Genomic DNA, 23,410 nt, shown 5'->3' on the forward strand with positions numbered 1-23,410 from the left:
GAAACCTACCAAGCCTGTGCGTTTTTGAAAACTAGACACCTAGGGGAATCCAAGATGGGGTGACCTGTGGGGTTCTGTTACCCAAAATCCTTTGCAAACCTCAAAATTTGGCAAAAAAAACTTTTTCCTCATATTTCGGTGACAGAAAGTTCTGGAATCTGAGGACCCACATATTTCCTCCTACCCAGCGTTCCCCCAAGTCTCCCAATAAAAATGGTACCTCACTTGTGTGGGTAGGCCTAGTGCCAGTGACAGGAAATGCCCCAAAACACAACGTGGATACATCATATTTTCTGAACGAAAACTGACCTGTTTTTTGCAAAGTGCCTAGCTGTGGGTTTTGGCCTCTAGTGCAGCCGCCACTTAGGGAAACCTACCAAACCTCTGCATTTTTTTAACCTAGACAACTAGGGAAATTCAAGATGGGGTGACTTGGGGGGCTCTCACCAAGTTCTGTTATCCAGATTCCTTAGCAAACCTCAAAATGTGGCAAAAAAAACACTTTTTCATCACATTTCATTGGCAGAAAGTTCTGGAATCTGAGATGAGCCACAAATTTTCTCCTACCCAGCGTTCCCCCAAGTCTCCTGACAAAAATGGTACCTCACTTGTGTGAGTAGGCCTAGTGCCCGTGACAGGAAATGCCCCAAAACACAACGTGGACACATCACATTTTCCTAAAGAAAACTGACCTGTTTTTAGCAAAGCGTCTATCTGTGGATTTTGGCGTCTAGCTCGGCCGGCATGTAGGGAAACCTACCAAACCTGTGAATTTCTAAAAACCAAACACCTAAGGGAATCCAAGATGGGGTGACTTGTGGGGCTCTCACCAAGTTCTGTTACCCAAAATCCTTTGCAAACCTCAAAATTTGCAAAAAAAACTTTTTCCTCATATTTCGGTGACAGAAAGTTCTGGAATCTGAGGACCCACATATTTCCTCCTACCCAGCGTTCCCCCAAGTCTCCCAATAAAAATGGTACCTCACTTGTGTGGGTAGGCCTAGTGCCAGTGACAGGAAATGCCCCAAAACACAACGTAGATACATCATATTTTCTGAACGAAAACTGACCTGTTTTTTGCAAAGTGCCTAGCTGTGGGTTTTGGCCTCTAGTGCAGCCGCCACTTAGGGAAACCTACCAATCCTCTGCATTTTTTAAAACTAAACAACTAGGGAAATTCAAGATGGGGTGACTTGGGGGGCTCTCATCAAGTTCTGTTATCCAGATTCCTTTGCAAACCTCAAAATGTGGTAAAACAAAACACTTTTTCATCACATTTCGGTTGGCAGAAAGTTCTGGAATCTGAGATGAGCCACAAATTTCCTCCTACCCAGCGTTCCCCCAAGTCTCCTGACAAAAATGGTACCTCACTTGTGTGAGTAGGCCTAGTGCCCGTGACAGGAAATGCCCCAAAACACAACGTGGACACATCACATTTTCCGAAAGAAAACTGACCTGTTTTTTGCAAAGTGCCTACCTGTGAATTTCAGCCTTTAGCTCGGCCGGCACCTAGGGAAACCTACCAACCTGTGCATTTTTTAAAGCTAGACACCTACGGAAATCTAAGAATGGAGTGACTCGTGGGGCTCTCACCAAGTTCTGTTACCCAGAATCCTTTGCAAACCTCAAAATGTGGCAAAAAAAAACACTTTTTCATCACATTTCGGTGGCAGAAAGTTCTGGAATCTGAGATGAGCCACAAATTTCCTCCTACCCAGCGTTCCCCCAAGTCTCCTGACAAAAATGGTACCTCACTTGTGTTGGTAGACCTAGTGCACGCGACAGGAAATGCCCCAAAACACAACGTGGACACATCACATTTTACGAAAGAAAACTGACCTGTTTTTTGCAAAGTGCCTAGCTGTTGTTTTGGCCTCTAGCGCAGCCGCTACCTAGGGAAACCTACCAAACCTGTGCATTTTTTAAAACTAGACACGTAGGGAAATCCAAGATGGGGTAACTTGTGGGGCTCTCACCAAGTTCTGTTACCCAGAATCCTTTGCAAACCTCAAAATGTGGAACAAAAAAACACTTTTTCATCACATTTCGGTGGCAGAAAGTTCTGGAATCTGAGATGAGCCACAAATTTCCTCCTACCCAGCGTTCCCCCAAGTCTCCTGACAAAAATGGTACCTCACTTGTGCGGGTAGGCCTAGTGCCCGTGACAGGAAATGCCCCAAAACACAACGTGTAAACATCACATTTTATGAAAGAAAACTGACCTGTTTTTTGCAAAGTGCCTAGCTGTGGATTTTGGCCTCTAGCTTGGCCGGCATCTAGGGAAACCTACCAAACCTGTGCATTTTTGAAAACTAAGCACCTAGGGGAATCCAAGATCGGGTGACTTGTGTGGCTCTCACCAAGTTCTGTTACCCAGAATCCTTTGCAAACCTCAAAATTTAGCAAAACAACACTTTTTCCTCATATTTCGGTGACAGAAAGTTCTGGAATCTGAGGACCCACATACTTCTTCCTACCCAGCGTTCCCCCCAGTCTCCCAATAAAAATGGTAGTTCACTTGTGTGGGTAGGCCTAGTGCCCCTGACAGGAAATGCCCCAAAACACAACGTGGACACACCATATTTTCTGAACGAAAACTGACCTGTTTTTTGCAAAGTGCCTAGCTGTGGATTTTGGCCTCTAGTGCAGCCACCACCTGGGGAAACCTACCAAACCTGTGCATTTCTGAAAACTAGACAACTAGGGAAATTCAAGATGGGGTGACTTGGGGGGCTCTCACCAAGTTCTGTTATCCAGACTACCTTGCAAACCTCAAAATGTGGCAAAAAAAAACACTTTTTCATCACATTTCGGTGGCAGAAAGTTCTGGAATCTGATCTGAGCCACAAATTTCCTCCTACCCAGTGTTCCCCCAAGTCTCCTGACAAAAATGGTACCTCACTTGTGTGGGTAGGCCTAGTGCCCGTGACAGGAAATGCCCCAAAATACAACGTGGACACATCACATTTTCCAAAAGAAAACTGACCTGTTTTTAGCAAAGCGTCTATCTGTGGATTTTGGCGTCTAGCTCGGCCGGCATCTAGGGAAACCTACCAAACCTGTGAATTTTTAAAAACCAAACACCTAGGGGAATCCAAGATGGGGTGACTTGTGGGGTTCTCACCAAGTTCTGTTACTCAGAAACCTTTGCAAACCTCGAGATTTGGCAAAAAACACTTTTTCCTCATATTTCGGTGACAGAAAGTTCTGGAATCTGAGGACCCACATATTTCCTCCTACCCAGCGTTCCCCCAAGTCTCCCAATAAAAATGGTACCTCACTTGTGTGGGTAGGCCTAGTGCCAGTGACAGGAAATGCCCCAAAAGACAACATGGATACATCATATTTTCTGAACGAAAACTGACCTGTTTTTTGCAAAGTGCCTAGCTGTGGGTTTTGGCCTGTAGTGCAGCCGCCACTTAGGGAATCCTACCAAACCTCTGCATTTTTTTAAACTAGACAACTAGGGAAATTCAAGATGGGGTGACTTGGGGGCTCTCACCAAGTTCTGTTATCCAGATTCCTTTGCAAACCTCAAAATGTGGTAAAACAAAACACTTTTTCATCACATTTCGGTGGCAGAAAGTTCTGGAATCTGAGATGAGCCACAAATTTCCTCCTACCCAGCGTTCCCCCAAGTCTCCTGACAAAAATGGTACCTCACTTGTGTGAGTAGGCCTAGTGCCCGTGACAGGAATTGCCCCAAAACACAACGTGGACACATCACATTTTCCGAAAGAAAACTGACCTGTTTTTTGCAAAGTGCCTAGCTGTGGATTTTGGCCTCTAGCTCGGCCGGCATCTAGGGAAACCTACCAAACCTGTGCATTTTTGAATACTAAACACCTAGGGGAATCCAAGATGGGGTGACTTGTGGGGCTCTCACCAAGTTCTGTTACTCAGAAACCTTTGCAAACCTCGAAATTTGGCAAAAAACACTGTGGGGGTTATTCTAACTTTGGAGGAGTGTTAATCCGTCCCAAAAGTGACGGTAAAGTGACGGATATACCACCAGCCGTATTACGAGTTCCATAGGATATAATGGACTCGTAATACGGCTGGTGGTAAATCCGTTACTTTTCCATCACTTTTGGGACGGATTAACACCTCCTCCAAAGTTAGAATAACCCCCTTTTTCCTCATATTTTAGTGACAGAAAGTTCTGGAATCTGAGAGGAGCCACAAATTTCCTCCTACCCAGCATTCCCCCAAGTCTCCCAGTAAAAATGGCAGCTCACTTGTGTGGGTAGGCCTAGTGACCGCAACAGGAAATGCCGCAAAACACAACGTGGACACATCACATTTTCTGAAAGAAAACTGACCTGTTTTTTGCAAAGTGCCTAGCTGTGGATTTCGGCCACTAGCGCAACCGCCACCTATGGTAACCTACCAAACTTGGGCATTTTTTTAAAGTAGACACCTAGAGAAATCCAAGATGGAGTGACTTGTGGGGCTCTCACCAAGTTCTGTTATCCAGAATCCTTTCAAAACCTAAAAATTTGGAAAGAAAATACACTTTTTCATCACATTTCGGTGACAGAAAATTCTGGAATCTGAGAGGAGCCACAAATTTCTTCCTACCCAGCATTCCCCCAAGTCTCCTGATAAAAATGATACCTCACTTTTTTGGGTAGGCCTAGTCCCTGTGACAGGAAATGCCCCAAAACACAACGTAGACACAACATATTTTCCGAAAGAAAACTGATCTGTTTTTTGCAAAGTGCCTAGCTGTGGATTTTGGCCTCTACCTCGGCCGGCACCTGGGGAAATCTACCAAGCCTGTGGGTTTTTGAAAAACAGACACCTAGGGGAATCCAAGGTGGGGTGACCTGTGGGGTTCCGTTACCCAGAATCCTTTGCAAACCTAAAAATTTGGCAAAAAAAACTTTTCCCTCATATTTCGGTGACAGAAAGTTCTGGAATCTGAGGACCCACATATTTCCTCCTACCCAGCGTTCCCCCAAGTCTCCCAATAAAAATGGTACCTCACTTGTGTGGGTAGGCCTCGTGCCCGTGACAAGAACTGCCCCAAAACACAACGTGGACACATCATATTTTCTGAACGAAAACTGACCTGTTTTTTGCAAAGTGCCTAGCTGTGGGTTTTGGCCTCTAGTGCAGCCGCCACTTAGGCAAACCTACCAAACGTCTGCATTTTTTAAAACTAGACAACTTGTGAAATCCAAGATGGGGTGACTTGTGGGGCTCTCACCAAGTTCTGTTACTCAGAAACCTTTACAAACCTCGAAATTTGGCAAAAAACACTTTTTCCTCATATTTTAGTGACAGAAAGTTCTGGAATCTGAGAGGAGCCACAAATTTCCTCCTACCCAGCGTTCCCCCAAGTCTCCCAATAAAAATGGCAGCTCACTTGTGTGGGTAGGCCTAGTGCCCGCAACAGGAAATGCCGCAAAACACAACGTGGACACATCACATTTTCTGAAAGAAAACTTACCTGTTTTTTGCAAAGTGCCTAGCTGTGGATTTTGGCCTCTAGCGCAACCGCCATCTAGGGAAACCTACCAAACTTGTGTATTTTTTAAAAGTAGACACCTAGGGAAATCCAAGATGGAGTGACTTGTGGGGCTCTCACCAAGTTCTGTTATCCAGAATCCTTTGCAAACCTAAACATTTGGAAAAAAAATACACTTTTTCATCACATTTCGGTGACAGAAAGTTCTGGAATCTGAGAGGAGCCACAAATTTCCTCCTACCCAGCATTCCCCCAAGTCTCCTGATAAAAATGGTACCTCACTTTTTTGGGTAGGCCTAGTACCTGTGACAGGAAATACCCCAAAACACAACGTGGACACATCATATTTTCCGAAAGAAAACTGACCTGTTTTTTGCAAATTGCCTAGCTGTGGATTTTGGCCTCTCCCTCGGCCGGCACCAGGGAAAACCTACCAAGCCTGTGCGTTTTTGAAAACTAGACACCTAGGGGAATCCAAGGTGGGGTGACCTGTGGGGTTCTGTTACCCAGAATCCTTTGCAAACCTAAAAATTTGGCAAAAAAACCGTTTTCCTCATATTTCGGTGACAGAAAGTTCTGGAATCTGAGGACCCACATATTTCCTCCTACCCAGCGTTCCCCCAAGTCTCCCAATAAAAATGGTACCTCACTTGTGTGGGTAGGCCTAGTGCCCGTGACAGGAACTGCCCCAAAACACAACGTGGACACATCATATTTTCTGAACGAAAACTGACCTGTTTTTTGCAAAGTGCGTCGCTGTGGGTTTTGGCCTCTAGTGCAGCCGCCACTTAGGGAAACCTACCAAACGTCTGCATTTTTTAAAACTAGACAACTTGGGAAATCCAAGATGGGGTGACTTGTGGGGCTCTCACCAAGTTCTGTTACTCAGAAACCTTTGCAAACCTCGAAATTTGGCAAAAAACACTTTTTCCTCATATTTTAGTGACAGAAAGTTCTGGAATCTGAGAGGAGCCACAAATTTCCTCCTACCCAGCGTTCCCCCAAGTCTCCCAATAAAAATGGCAGCTCACTTGTGTGGGTAGGCCTACTGCCCGCAACAGGAAATGCCGCAAAACACAACGTGGACACATCACATTTTCTGAAAGAAAACTGACTTGTTTTTCGCAAAGCGCCTATCTGTGGATTTTGGCCTCTAGCTCGGCCGGCATATAGGGAAACCTACCAAACCTGTGAATTTTTGAAAACCAAACACCTAGGGGAATCCAAGATGGGGTGACTTGTGGGGCTCTCACCAAGTTCTGTTACTCAGAAACCTTTGCAAACCTCGAAATTTGGCAAAAAAAACTTTTTCCTCATATTTCGGTGACAGAAAGTTCTGGAATCTAAGGACCCACATATTTCCTCCTAGCCAGCGTTCCCCCAAGTCTCTCAATAAAAACGGTAGCTCACTTGTGTGGGTAGGCCTAGTGCCCGTGACAGGAAATGCCCCAAAACACAATGTGGATACATCATATTTTCTGAACGAAAACTGACCTGTTTTTTGCAAAGTGCCTAGCTGTGGGTTATGGCCTCTAGTGCAGCCGCCACTTAGGGAAACCTATTAAACCTCTGCATTTTTTAAAACTAGACAACTAGGGAAATTCAAGATGGGGTGACTTGGGGGGCTCTCACCAAGTTCTGTTATCCAGATCCCTTTGCAAACCTCAAAATGTGGCAAAACAAAAACACCTTTTCATCACATTTCGGTGGTATAAAGTTCTGGAATCTGAGATGAGCCACAAATTTCCTCCTACCCAGCGTTCTCCAAGTCTCCTGACAAAAATGGTACCTCACTTGTGTGAGTAGGCCTAGTGCCCGTGACAGGAAATGCCCCGAAACACAACGTGGACACATCACATTTTCCGAAAGAAAACTGACCTGTTTTTTGCAAAGTGCCTAGCTGTGGATTTTGGCCTCTAGCTCGGCCGGCATATAGGCAAGCCTACCAAACGTCTGCATTTTTAAAAACTAGACAACTTGGGAAATCCAAGATGGGGTGATTTGTGGGGCTCTCACCAAGTTCTGTTACTCAGAAACCTTTACAAACCTCGAAATTTGGCAAAAAACACTTTTCCCTCATATTTTAGTGACAGAAAGTTCTGGAATCTGAGAGGAGCCACAAATTTCCTCCTACCCAGCATTCCCCCAAGTCTCCTAATAAAAATGGCAGCTCACTTGTGTGGGTAGGCCTAGTGCCCGCAACAGGAAGTGCCGTAAAACACAACGTGGACACATCACATTTTCTGAAAGAAAACTGACCTGTTTTTTGCAAAGTGCCTAGCTGTGGATTTTGGCCTCTAGCGCAACCGCCACCTAGGGAAACCTACCAAACTTGTGCATTTTTTAAAAGTAGACACCTAGGGAAATCCAAGATGGAGTGACTTGTGGGGCTCTCACCAAGTTCTGTTATCCAGAATCCTTTGCAAACCTAAAGATTTGCCAAAAAAAAAACACTTTTTCATCACATTTCGGTGACAGAAAGTTCTGGAATCTGAGAGGAGCCACAAATTTCCTCTTACCCAGCATTCCCCCAAGTCTCCTGATAAAAATGGTACCTCACTTGTTTGGGTAGGCCTAGTGCCTGTGACAGGAAATGCCCCAAAACACAACGTGGACACATCACATTTTCCGCAAGAAAACTGACCTGTTTTTTGCAAAGTGCCTAGCTGTGGATTTTGGCCTCTACCTCGGCCGGCACTTTGGGAAACCTACCAAGCCTGTGCGTTTTTGAAAACTAGACACCTAGGGGAATCCAAGGTGGTGTGACCTGTGGGGTTCTGTTACCCAAAATCCTTTGCAAACCTCAAAATTTGGCAAAAAAAAACTTTTGCCTCATATTTCGGTGTCAGAAAGTTCTGGAATCTGAGGACCCACATATTTCCTCCTACCCAGCGTTCCCCCAAGTCTCCCAATAAAAATGGTACTTCACTTGTGTGGGTAGGCCTAGTGTCAGTGACAGGAAATGCCCCAAAACACAACGTGGATACATCATATTTTCTGAACGAAAACTGACCTGTTTTTTGCAAAGTGCCTAGCTGTGGGTTTTGGCCTCTAGTGCAGCCGCCACTTAGGGAAACCTACCAAACCTCTTCATTTTTTTAAACTAGACAACTAGGGAAATTCAAGATGGGGTGACTTGGGGGGCTCTCACCAAGTTCTGTTATCCAGAATCCTTTGCAAACCTAAAGATTTGGCAAAAAAAAACACTTTTTCATCACATTTCGGTGACAGAAAGTTCTGGAATCTGAGAGGAGCCACAAATTTCCTCCTACCCAGCATTCCCCCAAGTCTCCTGATAAAAATGGTACCTCACTTGTTTGGGTAGGCCTAGTGCCTGTGACAGGAAGTGCCCCAAAACACAACGTGGACACATCACATTTTCCGCAAGAAAACTGACCTGTTTTTTGCAAAGTGCCTAGCTGTGGATTTTGGCCTCTACCTCGGCCGGCACTTTGGGAAACCTACCAAGACTGTGCGTTTTTGAAAACTTGACACCTAGGGGAATCCAAGGTGGTGTGACCTGTGGGGTTCTGTTACCCAAAATCCTTTGCAAACCTCAAAATTTGGCAAAAAAAACTTTTGCCTCATATTTCGGTGTCAGAAAGTTCTGGAATCTGAGGACCCACATATTTCCTCCTACCCAGCGTTCCCCCAAGTCTCCCAATAAAAATGGTACTTCACTTGTGTGGGTAGGCCTAGTGTCAGTGACAGGAAATGCCCCAAAACACAACGTGGATACATCATATTTTCTGAACGAAAACTGACCTGTTTTTTGCAAAGTGCCTAGCTGTGGGTTTTGGCCTCTAGTGCAGCCGCCACTTAGGGAAACCTACCAAACCTCTTCATTTTTTTAAACTAGACAACTAGGGAAATTCAAGATGGGGTGACTTGGGGGGCTCTCGCCAAGTTCTGTTATCCAGATTCCTTTGCAAACCTCAAAATGTGGCAAAAAAAACACTTTTTCATCACATTTCGGTTGGCAGAAAGTTCTGGAATCTGAGATGAGTCACAAATTTCCTCCTACCCAGCGTTCCCCCAAGTCTCCTGACAAAAATGGTACCTCACTTGTGTGAGTAGGCCTAGTGCCCGTGACAGGAAATGCCCCAAAACACAACGTGGACACATCACATTTTCCGAAAGAAAACTGACCTGTTTTTTGCAAAGTGCCTACCTGTGAATTTCAGCCTTTAGCTCGGCCGGCACCTAGGGAAACCTACCAACCTGTGCATTTTTTAAAGCTAGACACCTACGGAAATCCAAGAATGGAGTGACTCGTGGGGCTCTCACCAAGTTCTGTTACCCAGAATCCTTTGCAAACCTCAAAATGTGGCAAAAAAAAACACTTTTTCATCACATTTCAGTGGCAGAAAGTTCTGGAATCTGAGATGAGCCACTAATTTCCTCCTACCCAGCGTTCCCCCAAGTCTCCTGACAAAAATGGTACCTCACTTGTGTTGGTAGACCTAGTGCACGCGACAGGAAATGCCCCAAAACACGTGGACACATCACATTTTACGAAAGAAAACTGACCTGTTTTTTTAAAAGTGCCTAGCTGTCGTTCTGGCCTCTAGCGCAGCCGCTACCTAGGGAAACCTACCAAACCTGTGCATTTTTTAAAACTAGACACGTAGGGAAATCCAAGATGGGGTAACTTGTGGGTCTCTCACCAAGTTCTGTTACCCAGAATCCTTTGCAAACCTCAAAATGTGGAACAAAAAAACACTTTTTCATCACATTTCGGTGACAGAAAGTTCTGGAATCTGGGAGGAGCCACATATTTCCTCCTAACCAGTGTTCCCCCAAGTCTCCTGACAAAAATGATACCTCACTTGTGCGGGTAGGCCTAGTGCCCGTGACAGGAAATGCCCCAAAACACAACGTGGACACATCACATTTTATGAAAGAAAACTGACCTGTTTTTTGCAAAGTGCCTAGCTGTCGTTTTGGCCTCTAGCGCAGCCGCTACCTAGGGAAACCTACCAAACCTGTGCATTTTTGAAAACTAGACACGTAGGGAAATCCAAGATGGGGTAACTTGTGGGGCTCTCACCAAGTTCTGTTACCCAGAATCCTTTGCAAACCTCAAAATGTGGAACAAAAAAACACTTTTTCATCACATTTCGGTGACAGAAAGTTCTGGAATCTGGGAGGAGCCACATATTTCCTCCTAACCAGTGTTCCCCCAAGTCTCCTGACAAAAATGATACCTCACTTGTGCGGGTAGGCCTAGTGCCCGTGACAGGAAATGCCCCAAAACACAACGTGGACACATCACATTTTACGAGAGAAAACTGACCTGTTTTTTGCAAAGTGCCTAGCTGTGGATTTTGGCCTCTAGCTTGGCCGGCATCTAGGGAAACCTACCAAACCTGTGCATTTTTGAAAACTAAGCACCTAGGGGAATCCAAGATCGGGTGACTTGTGTGGCTCTCACCAAGTTCTGTTACCCAGAATCCTTTGCAAACCTCAAAATTTAGCAAAACAACACTTTTTCCTCATATTTCGGTGACAGAAAGTTCTGGAATCTGAGGACCCACATACTTCTTCCTACCCAGCGTTCCCCCCAGTCTCCCAATAAAAATGGTAGTTCACTTGTGTGGGTAGGCCTAGTGCCTTCGACAGGTAATGCCCCAAAACACAACGTGGACACACCATATTTTCTGAACGAAAACTGACCTGTTTTTTGCAAAGTGCCTAGCTGTGGAGTTTGGCCTCTAGTGCAGCCACCACCTGGGGAAACCTACCAAACCTGTGCATTTCTGAAAACTAGACAACTAGGGAAATTCAAGATGGGGTGACTTGGGGGGCTCTCACCAAGTTCTGTTATCCAGACTACTTTGAAAACCTCAAAATGTGGCAAAAAAAAACACTTTTTCATCACATTTCGGTGGCAGAAAGTTCTGGAATCTGATCTGAGCCACAAATTTCCTCCTACCCAGTGTTCCCCCAAGTCTCCTGACAAAAATGGTACCTCACTTGTGTGGGTAGGCCTAGTGCCCGTGACAGGAAATGCCCCAAAATACAACGTGGACACATCACATTTTCCAAAAGAAAACTGACCTGTTTTTAGCAAAGCGTGTATCTGTGGATTTTGGCGTCTAGCTCGGCCGGCATCTAGGGAAACCTACCAAACCTGTGAATTTTTAAAAACCAAACACCTAGGGGAATCCAAGATGGGGTGACTTGTGGGGCTCTCACCAAGTTCTGTTACTCAGAAACCTTTGCAAACCTCGAGATTTGGCAAAAAACACTTTTTCCTCATATTTCGGTGACAGAAAGTTCTGGAATCTGAGGACCCACATATTTCCTCCTACCCAGCGTTCCCCCAAGTCTCCCAATAAAAATGGTACCTCACTTGTGTGGGTAGGCCTAGTGCCAGTGACAGGAAATGCCCCAAAACACAACATGGATACATCATATTTTCTGAACGAAAACTGACCTGTTTTTTGCAAAGTGCCTAGCTGTGGGTTTTGGCCTGTAGTGCAGCCGCCACTTAGGGAATCCTACGAAACCTCTGCATTTTTTAAAACTAGACAACTAGGGAAATTCAAGATGGGGTGACTTGGGGGCTCTCACCAAGTTCTGTTATCCAGATTCCTTTGCAAACCTCAAAATGTGGTAAAACAAAACACTTTTTCATCACATTTCGGTGACAGAAAGTTCTGGAATCTGAGAGGAGCCACAAATTTCCTCCTACCCAGCATTCCCCTAAGTCTCCCAGTAAAAATGGCAGCTCACTTGTGTGGGTAGGCCTAGTGCCCGCAACAGGAAATGCCGGAAAACACAACGTGGACACATCACATTTTCTGAAAGAAAACTGACCTGTTTTTTGCAAAGTGCCTAGCTGTGGATTTTGGCCACTAGCGCAACCGCCACCTATGGTAACCTACCAAACTTGTGCATTTTTTAAAAGTAGACACCTAGAGAAATCCAAGATGGAGTGACTTGTGGGGCTCTCACCAAGTTCTGTTATCCAGAATCCTTTCAAAACCTAAAAATTAGGAAAAAAAATACAGTTTTTCATCACATTTCGGTGACAGAAAGTTCTGGAATCTGAGAGGAGCCACAAATTTCCTCCTACCCAGCATTCCCCCAAGTCTCCTGATAAAAATGATACCTCACTTTTTTGGGTAGGCCTAGTCCTTGTGACAGGAAATGCCCCAAAACACAACGTGGACACAACATATCTTCCGAAAGAAAACTGACCTGTTTTTTGCAAAGTGCCTAGCTGTGGATTGTGGCCTTTACCTCGGCCGGCACCTGGGGAAACCTACCAAGCCTGTGCGTTTTTGAAAACCAGACACCTAGGGGAATCCAAGGTGGGGTGACCTGTGGGGTTCTGTTACCCAGAATCCTTTGCAAACCTAAACATTTGGCAAAAAAAAAGTTTTCCTCATATTTCGGTGACAGAAAGTTCTGGAATCTGAAGACCCACATATTTCCTCCTACCCAGCGTTCCCCCAAGTCTCCCAATAAAAATGGTACCTCACTTGTGTGGGTAGGCCTAGTGCCCGTGACAGGAACTGCCCCAAAACACAACGTGGACACATCATATTTTCTGAACGAAAACTGACCTGTTTTTTGCAAAGTGCCTCGCTGTGGGTTTTGGCCTCTAGTGCAGCCGCCACTTAGGGAAACCTACCAAACGTCTGCATTTTTTAAAACTAGACAACTTGGGAAATCCAAGATGGGGTGACTTGTGGGGCTCTCACCAAGTTCTGTTACTCAGAAACCTTTGCAAACCTCGAAATTTGGCAAAAAACACTTTTTCCTCATATTTTAGTGACAGAAAGTTCTGGAATCTGAGAGGAGCCACAAATTTCCTCCTACCCAGCGTTCCCCCAAGTCTCCCAATAAAAATGTCAGCTCACTTGTGTGGGTAGGCCTAGTGCCCGCAACAGGAAATGCCCCAAAACACAACGTGGACACAACACATTTTCCGAAAGAAAACTGACCTGTTTTTTGCAAAGTGCGTAGATGTGGATTTTGACCTCTAGCTCGGCCGGCACCTAGGGAAACCTACCAAACCTGTGCATTTTTGAAAACTAAACACCTAGGGGAATCCAAGATGGGGTGACTTGTGGGGCTCTCACCAAGTTCTGTTACTCAGAAACCTTTGCAAACCTCGAAATTTGGCAAAAAACACTTTTTCCTCATATTTTAGTGACAGAAAGTTCTGGAATCTTAGAGGAGCCACAAATTTCCTCCTACCCAGCATTCCCCCAAGTCTCCCAGTAAAAATGGCAGCTCACTTGTGTGGGTAGGCCTAGTGCCCGCAACAGGAAATGCCGCAAAACACAACGTGGACACATCACATTTTCTGAAAGAAAACTGACCTGTTTTTTGCAAAGTGCCTAGCTGTGGATTTTGGCCACTAGCGCAACCGCCACCTATGGTAACCTACCAAACTTGTGCATTTTTTTAAAGTAGACACCTAGAGAAATCCAAGATGGAGTGACTTGTGGGGCTGTCACCTATTTCTGTTATCCAGAATCCTTTCAAAACCTAAAAATTTGGAAAGAAAATACACTTTTTCATCACATTTCGGTGACAGAAAGTTCTGGAATCTGAGAGGAGCCACAAATTTCTTCCTACCCAGCATTCCCCCAAGTCTCCTGATAAAAATGATACCTCACTTTTTTGGGTAGGCCTAGTCCCTGTGACAGGAAATACCCCAAAACACAACGTAGACACAACATATTTTCCGAAAGAAAACTGACCTGTTTTTTGCAAAGTGCCTAGCGGTGGATTTTGGCCTCTACCTCGGCCGGCACCTGGGGAAACCTACCAAGCCTGTGGGTTTTTGAAAAACAGACACCTAGGGGAATCCAAGGTGGGGTGACCTCTGGGGTTCCGTTACCCAGAATCTTTGCAAACCTAAAAATTTGGCAAAAAAAACTTTTCCCTCATATTTCGGTGACAGAAAGTTCTGGAATCTGAGGACCCACATATTTCCTCCTACCCAGCGTTCCCCCAAGTCTCCCAATAAAAATGGTACCTCACTTGTGTGGGTAGGCCTAGTGCCCGTGACAAGAACTGCCCCAAAACACAACGTGGACACATCATATTTTCTGAACGAAAACTGACCTGTTTTTTGCAAAGTGCCTAGCTGTGGGTTTTGGCCTCTAGTGCAGCTGCCACTTAGGCAAACCTACCAAACGTCTGCATTTTTTAAAACTAGACAACTTGTGAAATCCAAGATGGGGTGACTTGTGGGGCTCTCACCAAGTTCTATTACTCAGAAACCTTTACAAACCTCGAAATTTGGCAAAAAACACTTTTTCCTCATATTTTAGTGACAGAAAGTTCTGGAATCTGAGAGGAGCCACAAATTTCCTCCTACCCAGCGTTCCCCCAAGTCTCCCAATAAAAATGGCAGCTCACTTGTGTGGGTAGGCCTAGTGCCCGCAACAGGAAATGCCGCAAAACACAACGTGGACACATCACATTTTCTGAAAGAAAACTGACCTGTTTTTTGCAAAGTGCCTAGCTGTGGATTTTGGCCTCTAGCGCAACCGCCACCTAGGGAAACCTACCAAACTTGTGTATTTTTTAAAAGTAGACACCTAGGGAAATCCAAGATGGAGTGACTTGTGGGGCTTTCACCAAGTTCTGTTATGCAGAATCCTTTGCAAACCTAAACATTTGGAAAAAAAATACACTTTTTCATCACATTTCGGTGACAGAAAGTTCTGGAATCTGAGAGGAGCCACAAATTTCCTCCTACCCAGCATTCCCCCAAGTCTCCTGATAAAAATGGTACCTCACTTTTTTGGGTAGGCCTAGTACCTGTGACAGGAAATGGCCCAAAACACAACGTGGACACATCATATTTTCCGAAAGAAAACTGACCTGTTTTTTGCAAATTGCCTTGCTGTGGATTTTGGCCTCTCCCTCGGCCGGCACCAGGGAAAACCTACCAAGCCTGTGCGTTTTTGAAAACTAGACACCTAGGGGAATCCAAGGTGGGGTGACCTGTGGGGTTCTGTTACCCAGAATCCTTTGCAAACGTCAAAATTTGGCAAAAAAAACGTTTTCCTCATATTTCGGTGACAGAAAGTTCTGGAATCTGAGGACCCACATATTTCCTCCTACCCAGCGTTCCCCCAAGTGTCCCAATAAAAATGGTACCTCACTTGTGTGGGTAGGCCTAGTGTCCGCAACAGGAAATGCCGCAAAACACAACGTGGACACATCACATTATCTGAAAGAAAACTGACCTGTTTTTTGCAAAGTGCCTAGCTGTGGATTTTGGCCTCTAGCGCAACCGCCACCTAGGGAAACCTACCAAAGTTGTGCATTTTTTTAAAGTAGACACCTAGGGAAATCCAAGATGGAGTGACTTGTGGGGCTCTCACCAAGTTCTGTTATCCAGAATCCTTTGCAAACCTAAAAATTTGGGGAAAAAATACACTTTTTCATCACATTTCGGTGATAGAAAGTTCTGGAATCTGAGAGGAGCCACAAATTTCCTCCTACCCAGCATTCCCCCAAGTCTCCTGATAAAAATGGTACCTCACTTTTTTGGGTAGGCCTAGTCCCTGTGACAGGAAATGCCCCAGAACAGAACGTGGACACATCATATTTTCCGAAAGAAAACTGACCTGTTTTTTACAAAGTGCCTACCTGTGGATTTTGGCCTCTCCCTCGGCCGTCACCTGGGGAAACCTACCAAGCCTGTGCGTTTTTGAAAACTAGACACCTAGGGGAATCCAAGGTGGGGTGACCTGTGGGGTTCTGTTACCCAGAATCCTTTACAAACCTCAACATTTGGCAAAAAAAACGTTTTCCTCATATTTCGGTGACAGAAAGTTCTGGAATCTGAGGACCCACATATTTCCTCCTACCCAGCTTTCCCCCAAGTCTCCCAATAAAAATGGTACCTCACTTGTGTGGGTAGGCCTAGTGCCCGTGACAGGAACTGCCCCAAAACACAACATGGACACATCACATTTTCTGAAAGAAAACTGACCTGTTGTTTGCAAAGTGCCTAGCTGTGGATTTTGGCCTCTAGCGCAACCGCCACCTAGGGAAACCTACCAAACTTGTGCATTTTTTAAAAGTAGACACCTAGGGAAATCCAAGATGGAGTGACTTGTGGGGCTCTCACCAAGTTCTGTTATCCAGAATCCTTTGCAAACCTAAAAATTTGGAAAAGAAATACACTTTTTCATCACATTTCAGTGACAGAAAGTTCTAGAATCTGAGAGGACCCACAAATTTCCTCCTACCCAGCATTCCCCTAAGTCTCCTGATAAAAATGGTACCTCACTTGTTTGGGTAGGCCTAGTGTGTGTGACAGGAAATGCCCCAAAACACAACGTGGACACATCACATTTTCCGAAAGAAAACTGACCTGTTTTTTTGCAAAGTTCCTAGCTGTGGATTTTGGCCTCTACCTCGGCCGGCACCTGGGGAAACCTACCAAGCCTGTGCGTTTTTGAAAACTAGACACCTAGGGGAATCCAAGGTGGGGTGACTTGTGGGGTTCTGTTACCCAGAATTCTTTGTAAACCTCAAAATTTGGCAAACAAATATTTTTCCTCATATTTCGGTGACAGAAAGTTCTGGAATCTGAGGACCCACATATTTCCTCCTACCCAGCGTTCCCCCGAGTCTCCCAATAAAAATGGTACCTTACTTGTGTGGGTAGGCCTAGTGCCCGTGACAGGAACTGCCCCAAAACACAACGTGGATACATCATATTTTCTGAATGAAAACTGACCTGTTTTTTGCAAAGTGCCTAGCTGTGGGTTTTGGCCTCTAGTGCAGCCGCCACTTAGGGAAACCTACCAAACGTCTGCATTTTTTAAAACTAGACAACTAGGGAAATTCAAGATGGGGTGACTTGGGGGGCTCTCACCAAGTTCTGTTATCTAGATTCCTTTGCAAACCTCAAAATGTGGCAAAAAATACACTTTTTCATCACATTTCGGTGGCAGAAAGTTCTGGAATCTGAGATGAGCCACAAATTTACTCCTTCCCAGCGTTCCCCCAAGTCTCCTGACAGAAATGGTACCTCACTTGTGTGAGTAGGCCTAGTGCCCGTGACAGGAAATGCCCGAAAACACAACGTGGACACATCACATTTTCCGAAAGAAAACGGACCTGTTTTTTGCAAAGTGCCTAGCTGTGGATTTTGGCTTCTAGCTCGTCCGGCATCTAGGGAAACCTACCAAAGCTGTGCATTTTTGAAAACTAAAGACCTAGGGGAATCTAAGATGGGGTGAATTGTGAGGCTCTCACCAAGTTCTGTTACTCAGAAACCTTTGCAAACCTCGAAATTTGGCAAAAAAACACTTTTTCCTCATATTTTAGTGACAGAAAGAAAGTTCTGGAATCTGAGAGGAGGCACAAATTTCCTCCTACCCAGCGTTCCCCCAAGTCTCCCAATAAAAATGGCAGCTCACTTGTGTGGGTAGGCCTAGTGCCCGCAACAGGAAATGCCACAAAACACAATGTGGTCACATCACATTTTCTGAAAGAAAACTGACCTGTTTTTTGCAAAGTGCCTAGCTGTGGATTTTGGCCTCTAGCGCGACCGCCACCTAGGGAAACCTACCAAACTTGTGCATTTTTTAAAAGTAGACACCTAGGGAAATCCAAGATGGAGTGACTTGTGGGGCTCTCACCAAGTTCTGTTATCCAGAATCCTTTGCAAACCTAAAGATTTGGCAAAACAAAACACTTTTTCATCACATTTCAGTGACCGAAAGTTCTGGAATCAGAGAGGAGCAGCAAAGTTCCTTCTACTCAGCATTCCCCCAAGTCTCCTGATAAAAATGGGACCTCACTTGTTTCGGTAGGCCTAGTGCCTGTGACAGGAAATGCCCCAAAACACAACGTGGACACATCACATTTTCCGAAAGAAAACTGACCTGTTTTTTGCAAAGTGCCTCGCTGTGGATTTTGGCCTCTACCTCGGCCGGCACCTGGGGAAACCTACCAAGCCTGTGGGTTTTTGAAAAACAGACACCTAGGGGAATCCAAGGTGGGGTGACCTGTGGGGTTCCGTTACCCAGAATCCTTTGCAAACCTAAAAATTTGGCAAAAAAAACTTTTCCCTCATATTTCGGTGACAGAAAGTTCTGGAATCTGAGGACCCACATATTTCCTCCTACCCAGCGTTCCCCCAAGTCTCCCAATAAAAATGGTACCTCACTTGTGTGGGTAGGCCTAGTGCCCGTGACAAGAACTGCCCCAAAACACAACGTGGACACATCATATTTTCTGAACGAAAACTGACCTGTTTTTTTGCAAAGTGCCTAGCTGTGGGTTTTGGCCTCTAGTGCAGCCGCCAGTTAGGCAAACCTACCAAACGTCTGCATTTTTTAAAACTAGACAACTTGTGAAATCCAAGATGGGGTGACTTGTGGGGCTCTCACCAAGTTCTGTTACTCAGAAACCTTTACAAACCTCGAAATTTGGCAAAAAACACTTTTTCCTCATATTTTAGTGACAGAAAGTTCTGGAATCTGAGAGGAGCCACAAATTTCCTCCTACCCAGCGTTCCCCCAAGTCTCCCAATAAAAATGGCAGCTCACTTGTGTGGGTAGGCCTAGTGCCCGCAACAGGAAATGCTGCAAAACACAACGTGGACACATCACATTTTCTGAAAGAAAACTGACCTGTTTTTTGCAAAGTGCCTAGCTGTGGATTTTGGCCTCTAGCGCAACAGCCACCTAGGAAAACCTACCAAACTTGTGTATTTTTTAAAAGTAGACACCTAGGGAAATCCAAGATGGAGTGACTTGTGGGGCTCTCACCAAGTTCTGTTATCCAGAATCCTTTGCAAAGCTAAACATTTGGAAAAAAAATACACTTTTTCATCACATTTCGGTGACAGAAAGTTCTGGAATCTGAGAGGAGCCACAAATTTCCTCCTACCCAGCATTCCCCCAAGTCTCCTGATTAAAATGGTACCTCACTTTTTTGGGTAGGCCTAGTACCTGTGACAGGAAATGCCCCAAAACACAACGTGGACACATCATATTTTCCGAAAGATAACTGACCTGTTTTTTGCAAATTGCCTAGCTGTGGATTTTGGCCTCTCTCTCGGCCGGCACCAGGGAAAACCTACCAAGCCTGTGCGTTTTTGAAAACTAGACACCTAGGGGAATCCAAGGTGGGGTGACCTGTGGGGTTCTGTTACCCAGAATCCTTTGCAAACCTCAAAATTTGGCAAAAAACCCGTTTTCCTCATATTTCGGTGACAGAAATTTCTGGAATCTGAGGACCCACATATTTCCTCCTACCCAGCGTTCCCCCAAGTCTCCAAATAAAAATGGTACCTCACTTGTGTGGGTAGGCCTAGTGCCCGTGACAGGAACTGCCCCAAAACACAACGTGGACACATCATATTTTCTGAACGAAAACTGACCTGTTTTTTGCAAAGTGCCTCGCTGTGGGTTTTGGCCTCTAGTGCAGCCGCCACTTAGGGAAACCTACCAAACGTCTGCATTTTTTAAAACTAGACAACTTGGGAAATCCAAGATGGGGTGACTTGTGGGGCTCTCACCAAGTTCTGTTACTCAGAAACCTTTGCAAACCTCGAAATTTGGCAAAAAACACTTTTTCCTCATATTTTAGTGACAGAAAGTTCTGGAATCTGAGAGTAGCCACAATTTTCCTCCTACCCAGCGTTCCCCCAAGTCTCCCAATAAAAATGGCAGCTCACTTGTGTGGGTAGGCCTAGTGCCCGCAACAGGAAATGCCGCAAAACACAACGTGGACACATCACATTTTCTGAAAGTAAACTGACCTGTTTTTTGCAAAGTGCCTAGCTGTGGATTTTGGCCTCTAGCGCAACAGCCACCTAGGAAAACCTACCAAACTTGTGTATTTTTTAAAAGTAGACACCTAGGGAAATCCAAGATGGAGTGACTTGTGGGGCTCTCACCAAGTTCTGTTATCCAGAATCCTTTGCAAAGCTAAACATTTGGCAAAAAAAACTTTTTCCTCATATTTCGGTGACAGAAAGTTCTGGAATCTGAGGACCCACATATTTCCTCCTACCCAGCTTTCCCCCAAGTCTCCCAATAAAAATGGTACCTCACTTGTGTGGGTAGGCCTAGTGCCCGTGACAGGAACTGCCCCAAAACACAACATGGACACATCACATTTTCTGAAAGAAAACTGACCTGTTGTTTGCAAAGTGCCTAGCTGTGGATTTTGGCCTCTAGCGCAACCGCCACCTAGGGAAACCTACCAAACTTGTGCATTTTTTAAAAGTAGACACCTAGGGAAATCCAAGATGGAGTGACTTGTGGGGCTCTCACCAAGTTCTGTTATCCAGAATCCTTTGCAAACCTAAAAATTTGGAAAAGAAATACACTTTTTCATCACATTTCAGTGACAGAAAGTTCTAGAATCTGAGAGGACCCACAAATTTCCTCCTACCCAGCATTCCCCTAAGTCTCCTGATAAAAATGGTACCTCACTTGTTTGGGTAGGCCTAGTGTGTGTGACAGGAAATGCCCCAAAACACAACGTGGACACATCACATTTTCCGAAAGAAAACTGACCTGTTTTTTTGCAAAGTTCCTAGCTGTGGATTTTGGCCTCTACCTCGGCCGGCACCTGGGGAAACCTACCAAGCCTGTGCGTTTTTGAAAACTAGACACCTAGGGGAATCCACGGTGGGGTGACTTGTGGGGTTCTGTTACCCAGAATTCTTTGTAAACCTCAAAATTTGGCAAACAAATATTTTTCCTCATATTTCGGTGACAGAAAGTTCTGGAATCTGAGGACCCACATATTTCCTCCTACCCAGCGTTCCCCCGAGTCTCCCAATAAAAATGGTACCTTACTTGTGTGGGTAGGCCTAGTGCCCGTGACAGGAACTGCCCCAAAACACAACGTGGATACATCATATTTTCTGAATGAAAACTGACCTGTTTTTTGCAAAGTGCCTAGCTGTGGGTTTTGGCCTCTAGTGCAGCCGCCACTTAGGGAAACCTACCAAACGTCTGCATTTTTTAAAACTAGACAACTAGGGAAATTCAAGATGGGGTGACTTGGGGGGCTCTCACCAAGTTCTGTTATCTAGATTCCTTTGCAAACCTCAAAATGTGGCAAAAAATACACTTTTTCATCACATTTCGGTGGCAGAAAGTTCTGGAATCTGAGATGAGCCACAAATTTACTCCTTCCCAGCGTTCCCCCAAGTCTCCTGACAGAAATGGTACCTCACTTGTGTGAGTAGGCCTAGTGCCCGTGACAGGAAATGCCCGAAAACACAACGTGGACACATCACATTTTCCGAAAGAAAACGGACCTGTTTTTTGCAAAGTGCCTAGCTGTGGATTTTGGCTTCTAGCTCGTCCGGCATCTAGGGAAACCTACCAAAGCTGTGCATTTTTGAAAACTAAAGACCTAGGGGAATCTAAGATGGGGTGAATTGTGAGGCTCTCACCAAGTTCTGTTACTCAGAAACCTTTGCAAACCTCGAAATTTGGCAAAAAAACACTTTTTCCTCATATTTTAGTGACAGAAAGAAAGTTCTGGAATCTGAGAGGAGGCACAAATTTCCTCCTACCCAGCGTTCCCCCAAGTCTCCCAATAAAAATGGCAGCTCACTTGTGTGGGTAGGCCTAGTGCCCGCAACAGGAAATGCCACAAAACACAATGTGGTCACATCACATTTTCTGAAAGAAAACTGACCTGTTTTTTGCAAAGTGCCTAGCTGTGGATTTTGGCCTCTAGCGCGACCGCCACCTAGGGAAACCTACCAAACTTGTGCATTTTTTAAAAGTAGACACCTAGGGAAATCCAAGATGGAGTGACTTGTGGGGCTCTCACCAAGTTCTGTTATCCAGAATCCTTTGCAAACCTAAAGATTTGGCAAAACAAAACACTTTTTCATCACATTTCAGTGACCGAAAGTTCTGGAATCAGAGAGGAGCAGCAAAGTTCCTTCTACTCAGCATTCCCCCAAGTCTCCTGATAAAAATGGGACCTCACTTGTTTGGGTAGGCCTAGTGCCTGTGACAGGAAATGCCCCAAAACACAACGTGGACACATCACATTTTCCGAAAGAAAACTGACCTGTTTTTTGCAAAGTGCCTCGCTGTGGATTTTGGCCTCTACCTCGGCCGGCACCTGGGGAAACCTACCAAGCCTGTGGGTTTTTGAAAAACAGACACCTAGGGGAATCCAAGGTGGGGTGACCTGTGGGGTTCCGTTACCCAGAATCCTTTGCAAACCTAAAAATTTGGCAAAAAAAACTTTTCCCTCATATTTCGGTGACAGAAAGTTCTGGAATCTGAGGACCCACATATTTCCTCCTACCCAGCGTTCCCCCAAGTCTCCCAATAAAAATGGTACCTCACTTGTGTGGGTAGGCCTAGTGCCCGTGACAAGAACTGCCCCAAAACACAACGTGGACACATCATATTTTCTGAACGAAAACTGACCTGTTTTTTTGCAAAGTGCCTAGCTGTGGGTTTTGGCCTCTAGTGCAGCCGCCAGTTAGGCAAACCTACCAAACGTCTGCATTTTTTAAAACTAGACAACTTGTGAAATCCAAGATGGGGTGACTTGTGGGGCTCTCACCAAGTTCTGTTACTCAGAAACCTTTACAAACCTCGAAATTTGGCAAAAAACACTTTTTCCTCATATTTTAGTGACAGAAAGTTCTGGAATCTGAGAGGAGCCACAAATTTCCTCCTACCCAGCGTTCCCCCAAGTCTCCCAATAAAAATGGCAGCTCACTTGTGTGGGTAGGCCTAGTGCCCGCAACAGGAAATGCTGCAAAACACAACGTGGACACATCACATTTTCTGAAAGAAAACTGACCTGTTTTTTGCAAAGTGCCTAGCTGTGGATTTTGGCCTCTAGCGCAACAGCCACCTAGGAAAACCTACCAAACTTGTGTATTTTTTAAAAGTAGACACCTAGGGAAATCCAAGATGGAGTGACTTGTGGGGCTCTCACCAA

This window comes from Pleurodeles waltl, chromosome 6 (assembly GCF_031143425.1).
Source record: "Pleurodeles waltl isolate 20211129_DDA chromosome 6, aPleWal1.hap1.20221129, whole genome shotgun sequence".
Taxonomy (NCBI): domain Eukaryota; kingdom Metazoa; phylum Chordata; class Amphibia; order Caudata; family Salamandridae; genus Pleurodeles; species Pleurodeles waltl.